The sequence below is a fragment of the Solanum stenotomum genome, chromosome 2 (genome assembly GCF_019186545.1).
Source record: "Solanum stenotomum isolate F172 chromosome 2, ASM1918654v1, whole genome shotgun sequence".
Lineage (NCBI taxonomy): Eukaryota > Viridiplantae > Streptophyta > Magnoliopsida > Solanales > Solanaceae > Solanum > Solanum stenotomum.
The window spans coordinates 49337993-49363996 of NC_064283.1; the positions used below are offsets into that span (position 1 = coordinate 49337993).

General features: G+C 36.4%; 1 pseudogene; it reads left to right on the forward strand.

The window, feature by feature from the left end:
- Positions 1 to 16075: 16075 nt before the first annotated feature.
- Positions 16076 to 24245, forward strand: LOC125856048 (uncharacterized; annotated as a pseudogene).
- The last annotated feature ends 1759 nt before the right edge of the window (positions 24246 to 26004 follow it).

Genomic DNA, 26004 nt, shown 5'->3' on the forward strand with positions numbered 1-26004 from the left:
ACACCCTTGGTGGTTCAAATTTTGGAAAAATCACCATCCTTCGTGGTCCCGTGAGGGACCAATTCATTAGTTAAGAAGTACTCTGAGATAGGATGCGTAATGATTCATTCACTGGTCATTCGTGGACGAACGAGGGGTAAATTGGTATCTATTGTAACGACCCGAACCGTCATTATTTTGGAAAAGCAAAACTTTGGGTAAATGCTGGGGCCACTATCCCGCAAGGTCGGGCCAGATGCCGCTAGGGCGGAAGTGCCACAATGGGGTAAGTAGCCGCCAGAGCGAGATAGGTGAGACAGAATGTAAATAACGCGAAGTCTGATTTTCTCCTTTTTCCCAAAACACCTAATTTACACGTAAATCACCCAGAAACCCTCTAAAGCTTCTCTAAGCTTAGGAAGGGAGGAGAAAAATATTTCTAGCATAACGAGGTCAAAAATATGCAGATTCTTGACCAAATTCACCGTCATGTCATCCGAAAATGAGAATTGGAATTATAACTCTGTGCAGTTGATTGACGCCCAGGCAGGCTAGGTTTATGATTTGAGTAGTTATAAACTTGTGCTCACTACATAGTATAATGTTAATCAGTGGTAGGATTTATGCGTAGACCTTCGTGCACCGAAGAAAATATGACTAAATCATAGGAGGAAGCCTTAGACGATGAACTAGGGCAAGCTGATGGTCCTGATTTCATGTTGTGTGATATATGTTTGTTCTTGCTTTATTATGATACATGTATGTATGCGAATGTTACATTATTGATCACAATATTCGTAAATAAGGATTGACGAATAATTGAATGCCATGATTCATGACTTGATTGTATGATTATGAGAATATACTTGCGATTGTGATTGTGGCTTGTTGAATGGATCGAGTGTTGCGTTCCGACACACTAACTGGGATCGGTTGCCACGTACCAACATAAATATTGGAACGGGTGTCATGATCCGACACACTAACTTGGAACGGGTGCCACGTACCAGCACACTAATAGTTTGGATGTGGGTTCCATGAGAGGACCATTGACATGCCATATATGTGTAATTGCTCGTATTACTGATAATGTGGAGTTCGGCATGTTTCCTCAAAGGATTGGTGGATTGTACATTATGTTCTTATATGTGGGGATTGCGATGTTCTAAGTTATTGGAGATATCGAGTGGTGTAATGAATTGTGAATGGTAAATATAAATGGATAGTTATCCTCTATAGGCGTAACGCGAGGTCATAAGTTGAGTAGAGACGAGTAAACTGTAAGGCTGTGTCGTGAGTGGTTGGGCGGGTTCGTAGTAGTATTTTAGGACTTCATTAAGGGATTAATTGATTAGGTGTAATCACGAAAGAAGTAAGTGAGGGGTTAGAGGCAAGTGAACTAGTATGATATTAATATTTGGAAGGGTAAGGGCAGTCAAAATATAAAGGTGGATGAGTGATTAGTCTTGTTGCATATTTCGCCAGTTGATTTCTTATATTATGCGGTGGGTATTCGGGTTGACTGATGATGCCTACCACTAGGTGTGGTTGTACTGATACTACTCTTGCTATGCCTCTTGGGCATAGTCTGATTGCAGGATCAATGCTGTTTCATAGGTGAGGACGAAGGCAAATCTTCAGCAGCTTCTATTTTTCCTTCTACATGATGGATGCTGTGTCTTTTCATTATTATGTCTTACTTTGTACTCTTAGTAGCTCTTGTACCTGGTTCACCTAAGACATAAGTCTTGTGGACCGTATCCGTACACATTGTATAACAAATGTTCCCAGAGACTCCGGAGGTGTTAAGAGCAAACATTCATACATTCATACAATATCAAAGCAATAAATCATCAAACAGCATATTAACAACAAACACAAATGTATTCAACTAAGAAAAATAGTCAAATAAAGGTCAATATATAAAGTTCAAATTCTAAAAAAAAAAGGTTTACCCAGTAGAGTCGTCAAAACTGTTACACCTCTTCTTGACCTTTCTTCAGAATGTGATGGCCTTTTTTGAAAACCAAAATTAAAAGAGAAAAAATGTTTTTTTTCAAACCAAAGAAAGATCATTCATTACTATTGTCGTGATTAGTTAGGGTAGAAATATATTAATTACAAAAATATGACATTTACAACAAAAAATGACTGAGGTCATTCATGACTATGTTCATTCTAAAGTTAGAGAATTAGCAACCCTATTAATTATAAAATATGATATTTACAAATAAAATACAAAATACAAACAAACTAAATTTAACTACTTCCAATATCAAACTGGAAGGTCTTCCATCACCTCTGTCGATTCAGCCAGTTCACATTTTAAAGAGCGGTATGGAACTTCATATAGTATAATGCAACAAATGGCGAATCCATAAATACCCCCGATAATAGAAATAAATAGGAGGGAACATGAATTCATGAACACTCCAGCTGCTTGCCTCCTCCTTTGACTAGTGTTGTGTGTGAATGAGAAGCCATCTTTTTTAAAAAATAAAATTTATTAAGTATTATCATGTGTTCAATTACGATTCTTGGTGTGTATTATTTTTTTAAAAAAAATTCTTGTGTGCTACTACGCTCCTAAAAAATACATAGTCAGTTTCTTTTAATTAGGAATTTATAAGATAACTTGGAACACAGAAAAAAAAACTCAATTCCGAGTAGAGACTCCAACAAAAAAATTCTTTTACTTTTATTTTTTTTAAAAAACCCGTCATATTCTGAAAAAGGTCAAGAAGAGGTGTGACAAATCTGACCGCTCTATCGAGGAAACCATTTTTTTAGAATTCAAGTTTTGGATATTGACCTTTATTTGACTATTTTTATTAATTGAATATATTTTGTGTTTGTTGTTCATATGTTATTTAATGATTTATTATTTTGATATTGTGTTAGTCTCTATTATTACAAAAAACATGATTTGTCTAGGATCTTAACCTCACACAAGAATTCTTTTTATTATTTTTAAAAAAGTAATACGCACCAAGGATCGTAACCAAACAAATTATGGCATTCATTTAATTTGTTTTTAAAAAAACGAACGGCTTCTTAAGCATGCACAAAACTAGCTGGAGGAGGAGGTCAACAATTGGAATGTTCGTGGATTTGTATTCTTTCCTGCTTATTTCTGACATCGGGGTCTCTATGAATTTGTCATTTGTAGCATCAACCTGAATGAAGTTACATACCGCTCTTTAAAACGCTAACAGACTCAATGGAGAAAGGAGATGGAAGACCTTCCAGTTTGATACAGGAGTAGTCAAATTTAGTTTGTAAATGTGATATTTTATAATAATAGGATTGTTAATTGTCTAACTTTGGACTGAACATAATCATTAATGGTCTTGGTCAGTTTTTGTTGTAAATGTCATATTTTTGTAATTAATACATTTGTACCCTAACTAGTCACGACAATAGTTATTAATGGTCTTTCTTTGGTATGAAAACAAATATATTTCTCTTCTATTTTTAATTTTCAAAAGACCGTCACATCCCAAAGAAAGGCCAAGAAACGGTGTGACAAACTAGAAAATTTGTTGGGGAATTTTTTTTTTTTTGAATTGGAGCTCTGTAGATTGACCTTTAATTGACTATTTTTATTAATTGGATATATTTCGTGTTTGTTGTTAATAAGTAATTTAAATTTTTATTGTTTTATTAATTGGATATATTTCGTGTTCCCTCTTGCTTATTTCTCTCATTGGGGGTCTTTATGGATTCATCATCTACATCATTATATTGTATAAAGTTTTATACCACTCAATAAAATACAAACGGGCTCAATGGAAAGAGTGGATGGAAGACCTTCCAGTTTTATACTAGAAGTAGTTAAATTTAGTTTTTTTTTGTATTTTGTATTTTGTTTGTAAATGTCATATTTTGTAATTAATTGGGTTGATAATTCTCTTACTTTATACTGAATATAGTCATGAATGGCCTTGGTCATTTTTTGTTGTAAATATCATATTTTTGAAGGTAACATATTTGTACTCTTAACTAATCACGCTAATAGTTATGAATGGTCTTTCTTTTGTTTGAAAAAAAATATTTTTCTCTTTAACTTTTATTTTTCAAAAAATTAATGTCACATCCCGAAGGAAGGTCTAGAAGAGGTATGACAGATCTAGTGACTCTTGTAACATCTCGCAAATTGAAAGAACTAGAAAGAGTGATTTTTGGAAATAATAAAAATCTGGAAAATTGTCTAAGTTAAGTTTGAGTTTTTGGTCAACTTCAAATTACTATAACTCTTAGATCATCATTATTTAGGTGTGTTTCCAGATATCGTAGGATTGATCTTGGAATAATCTTTTCAACGCCACTGAGTTTGCACGATTCTGAGTCTGTATGAGTAAGTTATGCCCATTGAAAGTTGGGCTGTTCAAATAAGGAAAGTCCAATCCGGATTTTAGAAGGGCATTATGGTCTTTTCACCACCCAATTAAGTTAATTCATTTTTAGCAATTAAATTAGGGTATAAACTGAATTGGTTCATTTTAGAAAATTGGAAATTTACGCTTGGGTTTTTGGAGTAAGAACGCAAGAGGATAAAAGAGGAGAAAGAGCAAAGTTTGTCGTTCTTGAAGGTTTAGCTTGTGGATTTCGACAAGGGTTGATCCCTAAAGAGGTATGTGAGTCTTTCATAGCGTTGGGTTTGTTCACCCACCCGACAAACATGTTTATTTCAACGTGAATTCGTCCATAAAGAGTTTGAAAGTTGATGTTCTTGGTATGTATTCTGGAATTTGATATTGTTCTTGAGTTGGGCTGAAATTGAGATGTTTCTGAGTTCATTATGTCAAGTTATTGAGTTGGTTGGAGTTAGGTTCTTAGGTACAATTGTTGGGTATCTGTATCTAAAAATAATTTGGGAAAAAGAACCTAGTTTGGGTGAATTGGGGCTAGAAAACGAAGAAGAAGATTAGTCGGGCAAATCTGGGCACTGGCTCCTTGTTGCGGACCTGCTCCTCAGATTTGGGAAAAGTCATTTTGCGTCGCAGAGTGGTCATGAACTGTTCTGCCTCAAAAAGTATTTTCGTGACCAAAATTTAAATACCTCTCCGTGTCGCGGACCCATCCTCAGACAGTGATTTGTTTTATCTTTTCTCATGTTTAGCTATCTAAAATCATTCCTAAACATCATTAGATCTTTCCTATGAAAAATCACAATCCATGAATACATAATTCAATTCAAGGAAAGTTAAGAGTCAAGTCAAGAAGAGTTAAGAGTCAAGTCAAGAAAAGTTAAGAGTCAAGTCAAAAGAATTTAAGAGTCAAGGCAAGAGAAGTTAAAAGTCAAGTCAAGAGAAGTTCATAATGGTTTTCAAAAGTCAGTTACAAATGTTTTAACTTTGTTTTAAGACTTGAGTTTTAAGTTGTGTCATGCCCCGAGCCTACACCCTCGATGTGGCTGGCACTCGAGAACCATTGTTGTCCCCAAGCGAATCCTTGGCCTGGCTTACTTACTAAGCGGAAGACTTTAAGCATTAAGAAAAGAACTCAAATGCAAGATAACTCAACTGTCTCAAACTTCACTCCTAATGTTTTAGAAATGTACATTTAACTTAGCCAAAGTGGCAACTCAATTCTGAACATAAGCCAATAACAAAGTAAAGACACATGATCTAACTGACTATCTATCTATGAAGCTTCTAATAACTGAGATGGATGTTGGGACAAGACCCCCAACATCCTAATGAACTAAAATGATAAAAGAAATGAAAAAGGGGATCATCCGGAAAGCAAGGGGGATAACCAACAACTCTGAAGCTCAGCTGGATCAACGATGTACTGGATGCTGATCCTGGTTACCTGCGTCTGCATCATAAGACGATGCAGGCCAACTGGCATCATTAAATTGAATGTACTAGTATGCGAGTTGGAATGCTTAACATAACTTAAGCTTGAAAAGAATTATGAAAGAAACACTTACTTGGGTCAACTCAACTCAACTGATTTCAATATAAAACAGTGTAAATAAATGCAGTATAATGAAAATCTTTAAATGGTTTTCAACTCTGTGTATTTAGAAATACTATAATAACTCTATATGTATGCAAAGATACAATATGAACTTTGTTTGTATATGAAAATACAAATATTTCTAATGTATATAAAAATACAAAATATTGTTGTGGGAGTTTCTCTAACTGACAACCATCACTCAAGAGCTATAGTGATGATATAACGTTTTGCCTCATGCTGCCGGGGCATTCCTATACCTTGACGGGGCTACAGAACCTGAACTACTAAGTGAATCCACTAGTCTATGCTAAAAACCACTAAAGGAATCATCTAAAAAGTATGACCCTTTTCTACCCATGGTGGCTACATGGTTTATGGGGGCCGTGAGTTGTCTGAACTCTCCCCCATATTGGTGCTCAATACTACTCCCAAAAATAATATAATATTAGCTCTTATGTTTAAAACATACTTCTTATGTGATTTGAGATTAGTGCTAAAAAACATAGCTCAAAGGCTGTCTTGGAAATCCAAGTTTCCCCTCTTGCTTCATTTAGAAAACGATTACTCTTTTCTAAAAACTAGCCTGAAGGCCCTTTGGAAATCGAGGTTTCCTTTCTTGTTTAAATGTGAAAAACATTTTAAACCCTTTGGGAATACATAGTCCCCATATACCTTTGAAGAAATGAACTTCAACTTTACTCTTTAATCTTTATTCAACTTGAACTTTAAGTCTTAAAACAAAGTTAAAAAATTTTGTAAAAGACTTTTGAAATCTCTAAGAACTTCTTTTGACTTTGATCTTAACAGTTCTGGACTTGACTCTTAACTGGTCCTTGAATTGAATTATGGATTCAAGGATTGTGATTTATGATTGAAAAGATCTCATGGTGTTTAGGAATGATTTTAGATAGCTAAACATGAGAAAAGATGAAAAATCAATATCTGAGGGTGAGTCCGCGACGCGAAGGGATATTTAATTTTTGGTTTCGGAAACAACTTTTGAGGCAGAACGGTTCGTGACCACTCTGTGACACGAAACGACTTTTCCCAAAACTGGGGACTAGCTCCGCAACTCGCCATCACTACCCAGATTTGTCCAACGAAATTTCTTCTTCGTTTTCCAGCTCTAAACCCTCTAAACTCCATGGGTTCTTTCCCCAAACACTTAGAATCAATTATATGTTCAAAATACATCAGATTCTAATCAAAATCAAACCAAAATTCACTGATTCGTATCAAACAATTTCTCAACGATTTCAACGAATCAAGAATTTAATAGAACTTCAACAAATCCATCAAGAACTCAATTTCTAAGCTTTCAAGAACTTAAATTCGCTAAAATAAATCATGATTGGTGAGTGGGTGAACTAACCCAACGCTATGTGATCTCACATACCTTGTATAGATCACCCCGATGAAATCCACAAGTTAATCTTGACGAATCATTCCAAGATCTGTCCTACCATATCTGAAAGTATCTCTTAATCATCCTGAGCTAGAAGTTATGTCCGTTTGAAGTTGGCCAAAACTCAACTTTTCCTAACTTAAACAAATTTCCAGATTTTCATTATTTCCAAAAATGATTATTTCCAGTTCTTAGCTTCTTCCTAGCTATTTCTAATTACGAGATGTTACAATATATCCCCCTTGGGAACATTCATCATCGAATGAGATTACTTCTCACTAGGCTAAGGGTGGTAACATGCAACATTCAGCTCAAACACCCACAAGCAAATGCGAAACAACATGCCAACTTATAAATAAATACTAAGAAATGATTAGTACCTTAATTCGTAACCTCTCCGGATTCGAGGATATGTGGATATCTCTTCTTCATATCCTCCTCAGCTTCCCAAGTAGTTTTTTCAACAAATTGGTTCCTCCAAAGGACTTTATCTGATGCTACCTCTTTTGTTCTCAACTTGCGAACTTGGCAATCTAGAATTTGAACCAGAATCTCTTCATAAGATAAACTATCTTTGATCCCAATATCTTCAGTTGGTATTATCAATGAAAGATCGCCCATGCACTTCTTCAACATGGAGACATGAAATACTGGATGAACCGCGGCTAACTCTTGTGGTAGCTCCAACTCATAAGCTACACTACCTACCCTTTTCGATATTCTGTAAGGGCCAATATAACGGGGACTAAGCTTCCCTTCTTACCAAACCTCATAACAACCTTCATGGGTGAAACTTTCAAGTAACCTCAATCATCTACTTCAAACTCTAACTCTCTCCTCCTACCATCAGTGTAGGATTTCTGATGACTCTGGGCTATTTTCAATCTCTCTTGAATAACTTCCACTTTCTCCATAGCTTGACGAACTAAGTCCGTTCCTATTAATCCAGCTTCACCAACTTCAAACCATCCAATAGGAGATCTGCATCTTCCCCCATAAGGAGCTTTGTAAGGAGCAATTTGGATGCTAGAGTGGTAACTATTGTTGTAAGCAAACTCAATGAGAGATAGGTGATCATCCCAATTACCCTTGAAATGAATCACACAATCTACCGTGATACCTCAAACACTATCTCCCCTTGTTCCAAAAGCCAATACTTTTTGATTATGAACCTTTTCCTTTAATTTAAGCAACAAAGGATCTTGGTCTTGCTTCTCTTTTACTTCTGACACTAATGATGATTCAGCCCCATTCATCACCACTACTACTCCTTCTATGGAATCCATTAGTCGAACTCCTAGTCATGCAAGTCTATGCACCTTTTTTGATAACTCTTTCTTATCTTCCTCAAAATGGGTGGTACTCCTATAGAAAACCTTCTCAAGGCATCAACAACAACATTAGCCTTACCTGAGTGATAAAGAATACCCATGTCATAATCCTTGAGTAATTCTAACCACCTCCTCTGTCTCAGATTGAGCTCTTTCTGAGTAAACACATATTGAAGGCTCTTGTGATCGGTAAACAGATCCACATAAACACCATAAAGATAATGGCGCCATATTTTCAAAGCTAATACCACAACATCCAATTCTATATCATGGGTTGGGTAGTTCTTCTCATGAAATTTCAACTGTCTGGAGGCATAAACTATAACCTTGCCATTCTTCATTAATACACAACCCAAACCAACTCTAGATGCATCACAATACACCATAAAGCCTTGCGTACCTTCTAGTAAGGTCAATACTGGGGGAGTAGTCAACCTCCTTTTCAATTCCTGAAAGCCTTTTCTCACAAGCTTCAGACCATTGAAACTTCACTATTTTCAGAGTTAACTTGGTCAAAGGGGACGAAATAGATAAGAACCCCTCTACAAACCTTCTATAATAGCCGGTCAAACCAATGAAACTCCTAATATCAGTTGGAGATGTGGGTCTGGGACAATTCTGCAGTGCCTCAATTTTCTGAGTATCAACTTTAATCCCCTCTCCAGACATAATATGGCCTAAGAATACCACATCCTCAAGCCAAAACTCAAATTTTGAGAACTTATCATATAGCTCCTTATCTTTCAAAGTCTGAAGTACAATTCTGAGATGACTAGCATAATCTTCTTCATTCCTTGAATAGATTAGCATGTCATCAATGAAGACGATAACAAATATATCTAAATAAGGTTTGAAGACTCTATTCATAAGGCCCATGAACGCTGCTGGTGCATTAGTCAGGCCAAAAGACATGACCAAAAACTCATAATGACCATAACGGGTCCTGAAAGCTGGTTTTGAAATATCGCATTCCCTTACTCTTAACTGATGGTAGCCTGATCTGAGATCTATCTTAGAGAAACATATGGAACCCTAAAATTGATCAAATAAATCATCAATCTTTGGGAGAGGATATTTGTTCTTGATGATAACCTTGTTCAATTGGCGGTAATCTATACACATCCTAAGGGAACCATCTTTCTTTCTTACAAACAAGACCGGAGCACCCCAAGGTGAGACACTTGGTTGAATAAAGCCCTTATCTAAGTGATCCTTTAATTTCTCTTTAAGCTCTTTCAACTCTGCTGGTGTCATTCTATATGGAGAGATAAATATAGGACGAGTATTTGGAAGAAGGTATATATCGAAGTCTGTCTCTCTTTCAGGAGGGACTCCGGCAAGATCATCAGGAAAGACTTCTGGAAACTTTCTTACTACTGAAACTGACTGAATATGAGGTATCTCAACACTAGCGTCATTAACTCAGACTAAGTGATAGGTACACCCCTTAGAAACTAATTTCCTTGCCTTAAGGTACCAAATGAAATGACCCTTAGGCACTGCTGAACTTCTTTTCCACTCTAAGGTTGGCTCATTTGGAAACTGAAACTTGACAACTCGAGTTCTACAATCAACTGAGGCATAACAGGCATGAAGTCAGACCTTACAAGAATGACATCAAAATCTACCATGTCTAACTCAATGAAATCTACCACGGTACTCTTATGATTGACGGAAATGAGACAATCACGATAGACTCTCTCTGCTTGAATAGACTCACCAACAGGTGTAGAAACACTGAATGATTCACTAAGTTGCTCATAAATAACATCAAAATTCATAGCAACATATGGAGTTAAAAAAGACAAACTCGCTCCTGGGTCTAGCAAAGCATAAACAGTAAAGTCAAAGACTTGGATCATATCGATGACAACATCTGGCGAATCCTCTTGCTCTCGGTGACTAGCAATAGCATAAAGACGGTTTCCTTCTCTGCCTGCCCCTAGAGTAGCTCATCTAGATGCAGTTCTATTTGGTAAAGCAACTGATGACGATTGGGCTCTATTACTCCCATTACCATTACTCTGTATGCTCTTTGGACACTCTCTCATAAAATGACCGTTCTAGCCATACTTAAAATAAACTAGTGGAGTCATCACGACACATCCCTGAGTGGCTCTTACCACACTTATAACATGCAGGAGTCTTAGTACCCCCTTGTGCCTTACTACCTTGCAAATGCACAGGCCTAGCTTTGAAGTTCTGAGAATTCTGATTATTGTACTCACATTTGTTCATTGGTGCAGGTGCACTTGCAGATGATGGAGCAAGTTCTTTCTTCTTATGTTGGAAAGAAGACTGGTTCACATTACTCTTTTACTGCCTGGACTCATTCCCTGATGTCTTAGCTCTCTTGTTCTTTAACTTTTCTTTATCCCTTAGCTGGTCCTCCTCAACTTGTTGCACATGGATCATCAGCCTTCCTATACCCATGTAACCTATTAGCATGACAACCTTACTTTCCTTACTTGATAGATGAGTCAACCCAACAACGAATAAAATCATCGATCCTGCTCCTCATGTCGTCAACCATATCTTTGCTTCTCTTAGATCACGGGGAAAGAAATGCCCCATGAAAGTACTCTCGAAACAGTCCAACTCACAAACGGTTATGCGTAAGCACGAGTTAGAAAGAAACTTTTTAGAGATAAACTCTAATGCACTAAATGAATTTGAAAGAAGTGAAGGAATTTCTAAATGTTGCAGCCTCCTAATTATAGATGTGGCGTGCTTCACACTGATAACTACGACTCTACATATACGGATTCATAGACTCCCTAAGACTCTTGAACTCTGTGATCTAATACCAAATTTGTCACGCCCCGAGCTGGACATGGCTGACACTTGAGAACCATTACTGGCCCCAAGCGAACCTTTGGCATGTCTTACTTACTCAACAGAAGACTTTAATCATTAAGAAAAGAACTCAAATGCAAGATAACTCAACAGTCTCAAACTTAACTCATAATGTTTTAGAAATAAACATTTAACTTAGCCAAAGTGGCAACTTAATTCTGAACATAAGTCAATAACAAAGTAAAGACAAATGAACTAACTGACTGTCTATCTATAAAGCCTCTAATAATTGAGATGTATGTCGGGACAAGACCCCCAACATCCTAATGAACTAAAATGATAAAGAAATGAAAAAGGGGATCCTCCGAAATGTAAGGAGGCTCACTAACAACTCTGAAGCTCAACTGGATCAACGATGTGTTTGATGCTGATCCTGGTTACCTACGTCTGCATCATTAGACGAAGTAGGCCAATTGGCATCAATACATTGAATGTACGAGTATGCGAGTTGAAATGCTAAACATAACTTTAGCTTGAAAAAATTCTGAAAGAAACACTTACCTGACCCAACTCAACTCAACTCAACTCAACGAATTTCAATATAAAGCAGTGTAAATAAATACAGTATAAAGAAAAGCTTTAAAACATGGTTTCAACTCTGTGTATTTAGAAATACTATAATAACTCTGTATGTATGCAAAGATACAATATGAACTCTGTTTGTGTATGAAAATACAAATATTTCTGATGTATATAAAAATACAAAATATTGTTGTGGGAGTTTCTCTAATCGACAACCATCACTTAAGAGCTATAGTGATGATACATCGTTTTGCCTCACGCTGTCAGGGCCGTCCTATACCTTGCCAGAGGTATAGAACCTAAACTACTAAGTGGATCCACTAGTCTACGCTAAAAATCACTAAAGGAATCATCTAAAAAGTATGACCCTTTTCTACCCATGGTGGCTACTTGGTTTATGGGGGCTGTGAGTTGTCTGAACTCTCTCCCATATCGGTGCTCAATACTACTCCCAAAAATAATATAATATTAGCTCTTTTGTTTAAAACATACTTCTTCTGTGATTTGAGATTAGTGCTCAAAAACATAGCTCAAAGGCTATCTTGGAAATCAAAGTTTCCCCTCTTGCTTCATTTAGAAAGCAATTACTCTTTTCTGAAAACTAACCCGAACGCCCTTTGGAAATCGAGGTTTCCTTTCTTGTTTAAATGTGAAAATATTTTAAACCCTTTGAGATTATATAGTCCCCATATACCTTTGAAGAAATGAACTTCAACTTTACTCTTTAATCTTTACTTAACTTGAACTTTAAGTCTTAAAACAAAGTTAAAAATATTTGTAAAAGACTTTTGAAAACTCTAAGAACTTCTCTTGACTTTGATCCTAACAACTCTAGACTTGACTCTTAATTGGTTCTTGAATTGAATTATGGATTCAAGGATTGTAATTTGTTATTGGAAAGATTTCATGATGTTTAAGAATGATTTTAGATAGCTAAACATGAGAAAAGATAAAAAAAATAAGTATATGAGGGTTAATCCACAACGTGGAGGGAAATTTAATTTTTTGTTTCGAAAATAAATTTTGAGGCAAAATGGTCCGTGACCGATCCATGACGCGAAACGACTTTTCCCAAAACTGTGTACTAGCTCCACGATGTGCCATCACTACCCAGGTTTGTCCGAAGAAATTTCTTCTTCGTTTTCCAGCTCTAAACCCTCTAAACTCCATGGGTTCTTTCCCCTAAACACTTACAATCGATTATATATTCAAAGTACATCAGATTCTAATCAAAATCAAACCTAAATTCTCATATTCGAATCAAACAACTCCTCAACCATTGAACGAATCAAGAATTTAATAGAAATTGAACAAACCCATCAAAAACTCAATTTCCAAGCTTTCAAGAACTTAAATTCACTGAAATAAATCATGATTGGCGCGTGGGTGAACTAACCCAACGCTATGTGATCTCACATACCTTGTAGGGATCACCCCCGACGAAATCCACAAGCTAATCTCGACGAATCTTGAATGGATATTGAACGTTCTCCTCCTTTCTCCTCTTTTCTCCTTTCTCCAAGACCTAGCGTGAAATTCACTTTTCTAAAACTGACTGAAATCTGAATTTACCCCAATTAAAATCCTAAAAACAAATTAGAATAATTAGGCCAGGAAAATACTAAATTACCCTTTTAAAATCTAGATTTAGACTTTCCTTAATCCAAAAGCCCAACTTTTGAATGGCATATCCTACTCATACAAACTCGAAATCGTGCAAACTTGGCGACGTTGGAAAGATCATTCCAAGATCTTTCCTATCATATTTGGAAGTACCTATAACTCATCCTGAGCTAGAAGTTATGGCCATTTCAAGTTTGCCAAAACTCAACATTTCCTAACTTAAACAAATTTCCAGATTTTCATTATTTCCAAAAATGATTATTTCCAGTGCTTAGCTTCTTCCTAGCTATTTCAAATTGTGAGATTTTACAAGTTGAGTAAAGAGTAAAGTTTGAAGTTCATTTCTTCAAAAGAGTATATCGGGACTATGTATTCCCAAAGAGTAAATGTTTTCACATTTAAAGAAAAAAGGAAATCTTGATTTCCAAAAGTGCTTTTGAGCTAGTTTTCAGTTCATTCTTCAAAGATTATACGGGAATTAAGTATTTCCAAGAGTTAAAATGTTTTCACATTTTAGCAAGAAAGGAAACTGAGATTTCCATAAGAGCTTTTAAGCTAAGTTTTTGAGTAATTATCTCAAACCAAAGAAAGAGTTTTGTTTTTACAAACATATGAGATAATGTATATTTTGGGAGTAGTATTGAGCACCGTTATGGGGACAAGCTTGAGTTCAGATAACTCACGTCTTCATAAACCATGTAGCCATCATGGGTAGTAAAGGATCATACTTTTTAGATGACTCTTTAAGATGCCTTTTAGCATAGACTAGTGGACCCACTTAGTTAAGTGTTCTATCAGACGACAAAGTATAGGATAGTTCTGGCAGTGTGGGCAAGACGTTGTGCCACCACTTAGGCTCAGAGTGGTGGTTGTCAGTTAGAGAAACTCCCACAAAAACTATATTACTTTATTATCTGAGTGAAGTTGAGTTTGTTATTGCATATGCCTTAACGAACTAAGTTATTTTCTACTGTTTTAAAGACTTTCTATATATTGCATGTATTTTATTTCTTTATATTGAGTTAAATTATTCATGAGTTGAGTAAAACAAGATAAGTGTTTCTTTCAGATTCTTTTCAAGCTTAAGTTATGTTTAGCATTCCAACTCTCATACTCGTACATTCAATGTACTGATGCCAGTTGGCTTGCATCTTATTATGATGTAGACGCAGGTAATCAAGATCAGCAATCCAGTGTCTCGTTGATCCAGTTAAGCACTAAGAGCCAGTTGGTGAGCCTCCTAGCTTTTCAGAGATCCTTTTTATTGCTTTCAGTATTTTAGTTCATTAGGATGTCGTGGGTCTTGTCCCAATGTCCATCTCAGTTGTTTAGAGGGTTCATAGACAGAGTTAGTGATGTTAGTTCATGAGTCATTACTCTTCCTTTTCAGTTAAGTTGAGACTTGAGTTGCCACTTTGGTAGTGAATGCTATTATAATACATTCTAAGTTATATTTTGAGTAGTTCAATTTAATTGTTTTAAAAGTATTTATCTTGAGTAAAGTCTTTCACTGAGTAAGTAAGCCAGACCAAGGGTTAGCTTAGGGCCTACAATGGTTTTTGAGTGTCGGCCACGTCCAGGGTGTAGGCTCGGGGCGTGACAAACTTGGTATTAGAGCACAAAGTTGAAGAGTCTTAAGGAGTCTATGAAGCCGTGTCTGTAGAGTCCTAGTTATCGTTGTGAAGCGCACCTTATCTGTAATTAAGGGGCTACAACATTTAGGAATTTCTTCACTTCTTTCATACTCACTTCGTGCGATAAAGTGTATCTCTATAAAAGTTTCTTTCTAATTCGTGCTTATGCGTAACCGATTTTGAGCTGGCCTATGGTCGGGAGTACCATCATGAGGCGTTTCTTTCCTCGTGAGCTAAGAGAAGTAAAGAGATGATTACCAACATGAGGAGCAGGATAAGTTTATTCATAGTTCGTCTGTCTAGTAAGGAAAGTAAGGCAACCATGCTAATAGGTTGCATGGTCATAGCAAGGTTGATAATCTATGTGCAACGAGTTGAGAAGGACCAGCTGAAGGATATAGAAGAGTTTGAGAATAAGAGGTCTAAGACATCAGGGAATGAATCTGGGCAGCAAAAGAGTAATGCGAACCGATCTTCTTTCAACATAAGCAGAAAGGACCTACTCCATCATCTGCTAGTGCACCTGCACTAAGAAACAAATGTGAGTACAATAGTCAAAATTCTCAAAACTTCAAAGCTAGAACTGCGCATTCACAAGGTAGTAAGGCACAAGGGGGGTACTAAGACTCTTGCATGTGCTAGGTGTGGTAGGAGCCACTCAGGGATGTATCATGATGACTCCACTAGTTGCTTCAAGTGTGGCCAAAACGGTCATTTTATGAGAGAGTGTCGTAAGAGCAGACAAAGTAATGGTAATGGGGGTAATACAACCCAGTATTCTTCAGTTGCTCCACCAGATAGAGCTGCATCTAGATGAGCTACTTCAAGGGCAAGCAGAGAAGAAAATCGTCTTTATGCTATCGCTAGTCGCCGAGAGAAAAAGGATTCGCCAGATGTTGTCACTGGTGTGATCTAAGTATTCAATTTTGATGTTTTTCCTGAGCAACTTCATGAGCCCTTCAGTGTTTCTACACCTGTTGGTGAGTCTATTCTAGCAGAGATTCTATCGTGACTGTTCCATTTCCGTCAATCACAAGAGTACCATGGCTGATTTTGTTGAGTTAGACATGGTAGATTTTGCTGTCATTCAAGTTATGGACTGGCTTCATGCCTGTTATGCCTCCATTGATTGTAGAACTTGATTAGTCAAGTTCAAATTTCCAGTGATCCAGTTATAGAGTTGAAGAGCAGTTCAGCATTACCTAAGGGTCATTTTATTTCATACCTTAACGCGAGAAATTTAGTTTCCAAGGGGTGTTTCTATCACTTAGTTTGAGTTAATGACTCTAGTGTTGAGATACCTCCTATTCAGTCAGTTTCGATAGTAAGAGAGTTTCGAGAAGTTTTTTAGATGATCTACCCGGAGTCCCTCCTAAGAGAGAGATAGACTTCGGTATAGATGTTTTTCCTGATACTCATCCTATCTCTATTCTTCCATATAGAATGGTACCAGCAGAGTTAAAATAGTTAAAAGAGATGAAAGAACAATTGAAAAATCTCCTTGATAAGGGCTTTATTCGACCAAGTTTCTCACTTTGGAGCGCTCGAGTCTTATTTGTGAGAAATAAAGATGGTTCCCTTAGGATGTATATAGATTACCACCAATTAAACAAGGTTACAATCAAGAATAAATATCCTCTCCCAAGGATTGATGATCTTTTCGATCAGCTTCAGGGTGCTACTTGTTTTTCTAAGATAGACCTCCGATGTGGCTACCATCAGTTAAGAGTAAGGGAATGTGATATTCCAAAGACAACATTCAGAACCCGTTATGGTCATTATGAGTTCCTATTCATGTCCTTTGGCTTGACCAATGCACCTGCAGTGTTCATGGACCTTATGAATAGAGTATTCAAGCCTTACTTAGATATGTTCGTTATCATATTCATTGATGACATTCTAATCTATTCAAGGAATGAAGAAGATCATGCAAGTAATCTCAGAATAGTTCTCCAAACTCTAAAGCATAAAAAGTTGTATGTCAAGTTCTCTAAGTGTGAGTTTTGTCTTGAGTCTGTGGCATTTTTAGGCCACATTGTGTCTGGAGAGGGAATTTAAGTTGATACGTAGAAAATAGAGGTAGTGCAGAATTGGCCCAGATCCACATCTCCAACCGATATTAGGAGTGTCTTGGGTTTGGCTGGCTATTATAGAAGGTTTGTAGAGGGGTTCTTATATATTTCATCCATGCTATTATAGAAGGTTCGAAGAGGGATTCTCATCTATTTCATCCCTTTTGACCAAGTTGACTAAAAAAACAGTGAAGTTTCAATGGTCTAAAGCTTGTGAGAAAAACTTTCAGGAATTGAAAAAGAGGTTGACTATTGCCCCAGTTTTGACATTACTAGAAGGTACATAAGGCTTTGCTTTCTATTGTGATGCATCTAGAGTTGGTTTGGGTTGTGCGTTAATGCAGAATGACAAAGTTATAGCTTATGCCTCCGAAAAGTTGAAGGTTCATGAGAAGAATTACCCAACCCATGACTTAGAGCTGGCTGCTGTAGTTTTTGCTTTTAAAATATAGTGCCATTATCTTTATGGTGTTCATGTGGATATGTTCACCGATCACTAGAGCCTTTGTTTACTCAGAAATAGCTTAATCTCATACAAAGAAGGTTGTTAAAGTGACTCAATGATAGCATCCAAGGAAGCTCTACACCATTGAAGGACAAGGATGAAGCTTTAGAAACTCCAAGGAGGCCCATAACAAGATCTCAAACCAAGGAGTTCAATGATAAGCTCAATGGGCTTCAATCGCTAATCCAAAGGTGTCTTATTGGGGAAGAAGAGCTCAAGCCCAAGGGAGAGGAATTTTCCAAATGCTACAATTATTTGGTGGCCCAAATTCAAGCCCAAGATGAGAAATTTTAAGGTCCAATTTTGTGAAAATAAGGTCAAGAAGAGTCCAAGAATCAGCCACACAAGAGTTGCTTTCTGCCCAAGTTTTGAGAGAAGACTAGTCAAACTTTCCAAGATTGTCAAGATTCTTTTCCTAGTTGGGATTTGCCTTATTTATTTATTTATATATAGGTTATTAATATTTTCCTTAGTCTATTTATGGTCTCCTAAGTACCATTTAATGCTTTCCTAGAAGTACTAAATTTGTTCCTATTTAGGTTACTTTATTTCCTTTCTAGAGTAGGATTCGTTGTAATTGTCTTTCTAGGGTTTGACTGACCTTTTAGCTTCTTAGAAGGGCTCTTGGACGATTTTTTCCCCTTCTCCTATATATAGGAGCCCTTTTCATTCATTAAAGACAATTTAGATTGATATTAATAATATTTGAGAGAGTTCTTTGAACCTTTGTGATTTGTTCTTTGAGAATTTATCTTTAAACCTTTACTAGTTTCATAGTTTAAGGTATAAAGTAACTTCTTATTGTGATATCTTTGGTTTCTTTTTGGTATTCTTTAGAAAGTGATTAGTTTCTACATACTAAATATTGTCTTTAGTTACTCATAAAGCGGTCAAGATCCAAATCTATCGTTTTGATTCGTTTTCTCAAGTAAAGGCGTTAGATTTCTTCCATAAATCTATACGTTGTTACTTGGATCTTTTCAAGGCCTTAGAACATCTAATTCTTGGAAATTCGTGGATCTTTCCTTCGAATTTCCCATATCTTTAGTTATTTTTTTTGTTTCTTTTCTTTGTGCTTCCACATTCTAATATTTAATTCTCTATTTGTGATCTCCCTTAACCTTGCTATTATCAAGTGGTATCAGAGCGGTTCTATCAAGATTCCGTTCTTGATAAATCTTGGGATTTCTTCTTATATTAGAGCAGAAAAAAAACTGTAGTGTGAATAGTAGCATCGTGAAAAATAAATAAATTCAGTAGCGTGAACAGTAGTGTAAACAAAAAAAAAGTTATAACTTGCTCTCTAAGAAATCTGACTACTTGTCCTCCAAGAAATTTGATTACTTGATACCCAAGAAATCTTATTACTTGCTATTCAAGAAATCTTATTACTTGCTCTACAAGTTTTGCATTAATTTGTTTCCAAGCAAGAAGGTAGAAAGAAGAGGGGATTCTAGATCTTTAAGAATAAGAGGAATTTTTTTCTTCTTGTTCTTATAATTCTAAAATAAGTTCCTTTTTATTCGTGTTTTGTTTCAACTAAATCCTACTTGTTCTAGGACTAGTTCTTTACTTTCTTTTTGTACCCCAAGATTCCATACTCTATTACTACGAACTTGATACACGTTTTGGTTTAATTATAAATCTACAAAGTATTCTCGTTCAAAGGTTATTTTGAGTGGAAAAAGGCAAGTGTGGGTGAGTTTAAAAGAGGGTAAAAGCCATATTAAAAGTGTGATACTTGATCATTTATTCTTTTTTTTTAGATGTCTAATTCGGGTGGTGATGAGGAAAGGGCTTGTTTAGAAGCCGAGGTCAAAGGAAGGAACGACTTCACCCTTCAAGCTATGCACCAACAATTTGAGAGATGGATCCTTCAATTTCAAGAGATAAGGGATATGATTATCGAGCAGAATGACACCATAGCTGCAATTAGGAGGGAGAATGATGTTGTACCCCCAAATAATGTTGGACCCCAAGTTAGAAGGAATGTACCCCATATCCCTTTTGTAAATCATGAATATGATAATGATGATTTTGATATTGAATTTAATCTAGAAAGAAGAGATAGGAGGGGACAAAGAGGTAGAGTAGAAGATGATAATATAAATAGTATAAAGATGAAGATGCCATCTTTCAAGGGGACAAGGGATCCAGACTTGTACCTTGATTGGGAGAGACGAGTTGAAGCCATCTTTGATTGCCATAACTACTCTGAGGGTAAGAAAGTTAAACTTGCTGTTGTTGAGTTTTCTAATTATGCTGCTTCTTGGTGGAAAAAACTTGCTAGGGACAGATTGCAAGAGGAGCTACCACCTATTGCTACGTGGGCAGAGATGAAGAGGGTAATGAGGAAGCGATTTATTCCATCATACTTCCAAAGAGATCTACAATCTCGCCTTCAACACTTGAAGCAAGGCTCCATATCGGTGGATGAGTACTTCAAAAGTATGGATATGGCTACGATCCAAGCTAACTGCATGGAGGAAGAAGAGGCTATAATAGCTAGATTTTTAAATTGTTTAAATACAGAAATAACTAATGTAGTAGAGATACAACAATATGTAACTTTAGATGAGTTAGTTGATTTGTCTGTAAAAGTTGAAAAACAAATTGAGAAAAAGCAGCAAAATAACTCATGGAGAAGTCGACCAAACACTATCTCTAAGAAGCCATGGTCAAATCAAGAGGGGAAAGCTCCTTCCAAACCTCAAGATGATAGAGGTAAAGGTAAAGTTGAGGAGGGAGGTAAAACCTTTAATCCTAAATCTTCTAAACCTTCAAGTTCTGTTCAATGTCACAAATGTCATGGAAGGGGTCATATGATGCATGAATGTCCAAGTAGAAGAAACGTCCTACTTAGAGAGAATGGAGAATATGAGAGTGAGAAAAGTGAGGGGGAAGAAGAAGAGGGAGAAGGTGTAAGTGAGGAAGATGATTTGGAACTGCCTAATGATGGTATAATTGGGGTGGTTAGGAGAATTATGACTATCAATTTGGGTAGTGTTGATGAAGGGCAGAGAGAGAATTTGTTTCATACTAGGTGTGGGATAAAAGGGAAGACTTATTCTATGATTATTGATGGGGGGAAGTTGTGCAAATGTGCTGGGTTCATACTTAGTGGATAAACTAGGAATTGCATGCATGAAGCGCTCTACCCCATAGAGGCTCCAATGGTTGAATGATTGTGGAGAAATAAAAGTAAACAAACAATGCATGATTTCATTCAATGTTGGTAGGTATGAAGATGAAATTCTTTGTGATGTAGTTCCAATGCAAGCATGTCATGTTTTACTTGGCTGACCTTGGCAGTATGATAGGGATACTACTTATCATGGGAGAAATAATAGGTATAGTCTTCTGCATAATGGTAAGAAGTATACTCTTGCACCATTATCTCCTTCTCAAGTGTTTGAAGATAAAAAACGATTGAGGGAAACAATGGGAAAACAAAAGGGAGAGGTAAAAAGTGAGCTTGAGGGAAAAGAAAAAGGCCAAGAGATAGAAAAAAAGAGAGATGACCGAGAGAAAGAGAGAGAGAGGGCAGCGATCTAAGTAAAGAGGTAAAAGAGGGTGTGAGTAAAAAAATAAAATGTTTTGGTGAGAGAAAGAGGCTAAGGAAAAGAAAAATGAGAGTCTTTATAAAAGCCAAAGAGTGTTTGAATGCTAGGAGAGAGGGGCTGCCCATAATACTACTTACTTACAAAGAAGTATTGATTAATTTTGAACAACTAACTCCTTCTTTGCCAAATAATGTTTCTTTTCTTTTGCAGAATTTTGAAGATGTTTTTCCTGATGACACTCCAAAGGGATTGCCACCTTTGAGAGGGATTGAGCACCAAATAGACTTTGTGCCTGGGTCTCAACTTCCTAATAGGCCTGCCTATAGGAGCAATCCTGAAGAGAACAAAGAATTACAAAGGCAAGTTGAAGAATTGCTTGAAAAGGGATTTGTTCGAGAGAGTATGAGCCCATGCTCTGTTCCGGTCCTATTGGTTCCAAAAAAGGATGGAACATGGAGGATGTGTGTAGATTGTCGAGCCATCAACAAGATAAGGGTAAAGTATCGCCATCCTATCCCTCATCTTGATGACATGTTGGACCAACTGTATGGTTCCAAAATCTTTTCTAAAATTGATCTAAAGAGTGGTTACCATCAGATTCATATGAATCTTGGAGATGAATGGAAAACTGCTTTTCAGACCAAATATGGACTTTATGAGTGGTTAGTTATGCCCTTTGGCTTGACTAATGCACCAAACACTTTTATGAGACTAATGAATCATGTTTTTAAAGATTTCCATGGAAAATTTATTGTGGTGTATTTTGATGACATCTTGATCTTTTCTCAAAATTTGCATGAACACCTAGAGCACTTAAAACACGTTTTTGAAGTTCTTAGAAATCAACACTTATTTGCTAATCTCAAAAAGTGTACTTTCTGTGTGGATCGTGTGGTTTTCTTAGGTTTTGTGGTCAGTTCTAAGAGAGTTGAAGTAGATGATGAGAAAATCAAGGCAATAAAAGAATGGCCTAAACCTAATATTGTAACTGAAGTTAGGAGTTTTCATGGACTTGCTAGTTTTTATAGGAGGTTTGTGCGAGACTTTAGCACCATTGCTGCTCCTTTAACTGAAGTTATTAAAAAAGATAAGGTTTTTACATGGGGAAAGGAACAAGATGATGCATTTAACTTGATGAAGGATAAATTGTGTTATGCTCCTCTTTTGCAATTGCCTGATTTTTCTAAGTCTTTTGAAGTTGAGTGTGATGCCTCTGGTAAGGGCATAGGTGCAGTTTTGATGCAAGACTCCAAGCCAATTGCCTACTTTAGTGAAAAGCTAAGTGGAGCAACATTGAACTACTCAACTTATGATAAGGAGCTATATGCCTTGGTAAGGGCGTTAGCTACATGGCAACACTACTTGTGGCCTCGAGAATTTGTGGTCAAGACTGATCATGAGTCATTAAAATACTTGAAGAGCCACGGTAAACTTAGTCGTAGGCATGCTAAATGGGTAGGGTTTATTGAAACTTTTCCTTATGTAATTGCTTACAAACAAGGAAAGGAGAATGTCGTTGTTGATGCACTCTCAAGAAGGTATGTTTTGATCTCTACTCTTACTTCAAAGTTGTTGGGTTTTGACCAAATCAAGTTCCTCTATGCTAATGATTCTAATTTTGGTGAGATTTTTGCTGAATGTCAGTTAGGTCTCTTTGAGAAATTTAATCTTCAAGATGAATTTCTATTCAAGGAAAATAAATTATGTGTTCCTAACTGCTCGTTGCGTGAACTATTTGTTAGGGAAGCATATTGTGGAGGGCTAATGGGACATTTTGGTGTACCCAAAACACTGGAAATACTGTCTGAACATTTTTATTGGCCTAGCATGAGAAAGGATGTTGAAAAAGTGTGTTCTTATTGTCTTGAATGTAAACAGGCTAAGTCTAGAACATTGCCGCATGGTCTTTATACTCCTTTACCTGTTTCTAATTCCCCTTGGATTGATATTTCTATGGATTTCATATTGGGGCTGCCAAGGACTAAGTATGGTAAGGATAGTATATTGGTGGTAGTAGATAGATTTTCTAAAATGGCTCATTTTATCCCATGTAAAAAGACTAATGATGCATCTCATGTGGCTGACTTGTTTGTAAAGGAAGTGGTTAAATTGCGTGGAATACCTAGAACTATTGTTAATAATAGGGATGCCAAGTTCTTAAGTCACTTTTGGAGAATTCTTTAGGGAAAGTTGGAAACTAAATTGCTATTTTCTACATCTTGTCACCCACAAACGGACGGGCAAACGGAAGTGGTTAATAGAACTTTAGGGAACATGTTGAGGGCTCTTTTGAAAGGGAAGTTGACTTCTTGGGAAGATTACTTACCTATTGTAGAATTTGCTTATAATAGGACCTTTTATTCTTCTACTGGTAAGACTCCTTTTGAAGTTGTATATGGATTCAACCCCCTTACCCCCCTTGATTTATTGCCTTTGCCTACTAATGATTTTGCTAATCTTGATGGTAAGAAGAAGGCTGATATGATGAAGAAAATTCATGAACAAACAAGGCTTGCAATTGAAAAGAAGAATAAGGAAGTTGCATTGCGAAGGAATAAGGGTAGAAAATATGTTGCTTTTAAACCTGGTGAATTGGTTTGGGTGTGTATGAGAAAGGAAAGATTTCCTTCCAAAAGAAAGACCAAACTGGATCCTAGAGGAAGTGGGCCATACAAAGTCCTTGAAAGGATTGGAGAAAATGCTTATAAACTTGATCTTCCTGGTGAGTTCCAAGTTAGTGCTACTTTTAATGTTTCTGATCTTTCCCATTTTGATGCAGATTTGAATTCGAGGACGAATTCTCTTCAAGAAGAGGGGAATGATAGCATCCAAGGAAGCTCTACTCCATTGAAGGACAAGGATGAAGCTTTAGAAACTCCAAGGAGGCCCATAACAAGATCTCAAACCAAGGAGTTCAATGATAAGCTCAATGGGCTTCAATCGCTGATCCAAAGGTGTCTTATTGGGGAAGAAGAGCTCAAGCCCAAGGGAGAGGAATTGTCCAAATGCTACAATTATTTGGTGGCCCAAATTCAAGCCCAAGATGAGGAATTTTAAGGTCCAATTTCGTGCAAATAAGGTCAAGAAGAGTCCAAGAATCAGCCACAACAAGAGTTGCTTTCTACCCAAGTTTTGAGAGAAGACTAGTCAAACTTTCCAAGATTGTCAAGATTCTTTTCCTAGTTGGGATTTACCTTATTTATTATTTATATATAGGTTATTAATATTTTCCTTAGTCTATTTATGGTCTCCTAAGTACCATTTAATGCTTTCCTAGAAGTACTAAATTTGTTCCTATTTAGGTTACTTTATTTCCTTTCTAGAGTAGGATTCCTTGTAATTGTCTTTCTAGGGTTTGACTGACCTTTTAGCTTCTTAGAAGGGCTCTTGGACGTTTTTTTCCCCTTCTCCTATATATAGGAGCCCTTTTCATTCATTAAAGACAATTTAGATTGATATTAATAATATTTGAGAGAGTTCTTTGAACCTTTGTGATTTGTTCTTTGAGAATTTATCTTTAAACTTTTACTAGTTTCATAGTTTAAGGTATAAAGTAACTTCTTATTGTGATATCTTTGGTTTCTTTTTGGTATTCTTTAGAAAATGATTAGTTTCTACATACTAAATATTGTCTTTAGTTACTCATAAAGCGGTCAAGATCCAAATCTATCGTTTTGATTCGTTTTCTCAAGTAAAGGCGTTAGATTTCTTCCATAAATCTATACGTTGTTATTTGGATCTTTTCAAGGCCTTAGAACATCTAATTCTTGGAAATTCGTGGATCTTTCCTTCGAATTTCCCATATCTTTAGTTATTTTTTTTGTTTTTTTTCTTTGTGCTTCCACATTCTAATATTCAATTCTCTATTTGTGATCTCCCTTAACCTTGCTGTTATCACTCAAGGATTATAATATGAGTATCCTCTATCACCCAGGTAAGGCTAATATTGTTGCGGATGCCTTGAGCAGGTTGTCTATGGGTAGTGCCCCCTATTTTGAGGAAGATAAGAAAGAGTCAGCAAAAAATGTGCATAGACTTGCATGCTTAGGAGTTCGACTAATGGATTCCACAGAAGGAGGAGTAGTGGTGATGAATGGGGTTGAATCATCATTAGTGTCAGAAGTAAAACATAAGCAAGACTAAGATCCTTTATTGCTTGAATTAAAGGCAATTGTTCATCCTTTTCTTGGCTTTTATTTATAAGATTAGCATGTTGTAATTGCATTGCTTGTTGGGTGTTTGAGTTGAATGTTAATGTTACACCATTAGCCTATTAATAGTAATCTCATTTGAGGAAGAATGTTCCCAAGGGGAGATATTGTAACATCTCACAAATTGAAAGAACTAGAAAGAGCTAGAATTAGAAAGAGTGATTTTTGGAAATAATAAAAATTTGGAAAATTGGTAAAGTTAAGTTAAGTTTGAGTTTTTGATCAACTTCAAACGACCATAACTCCTAGCTCAAGATGATTAGGTGTGTTTCCAGATATCGTAGGAAAGATCTTAGAATAATATTTCCAACGCCGCCGAGTTTGCACGATTCC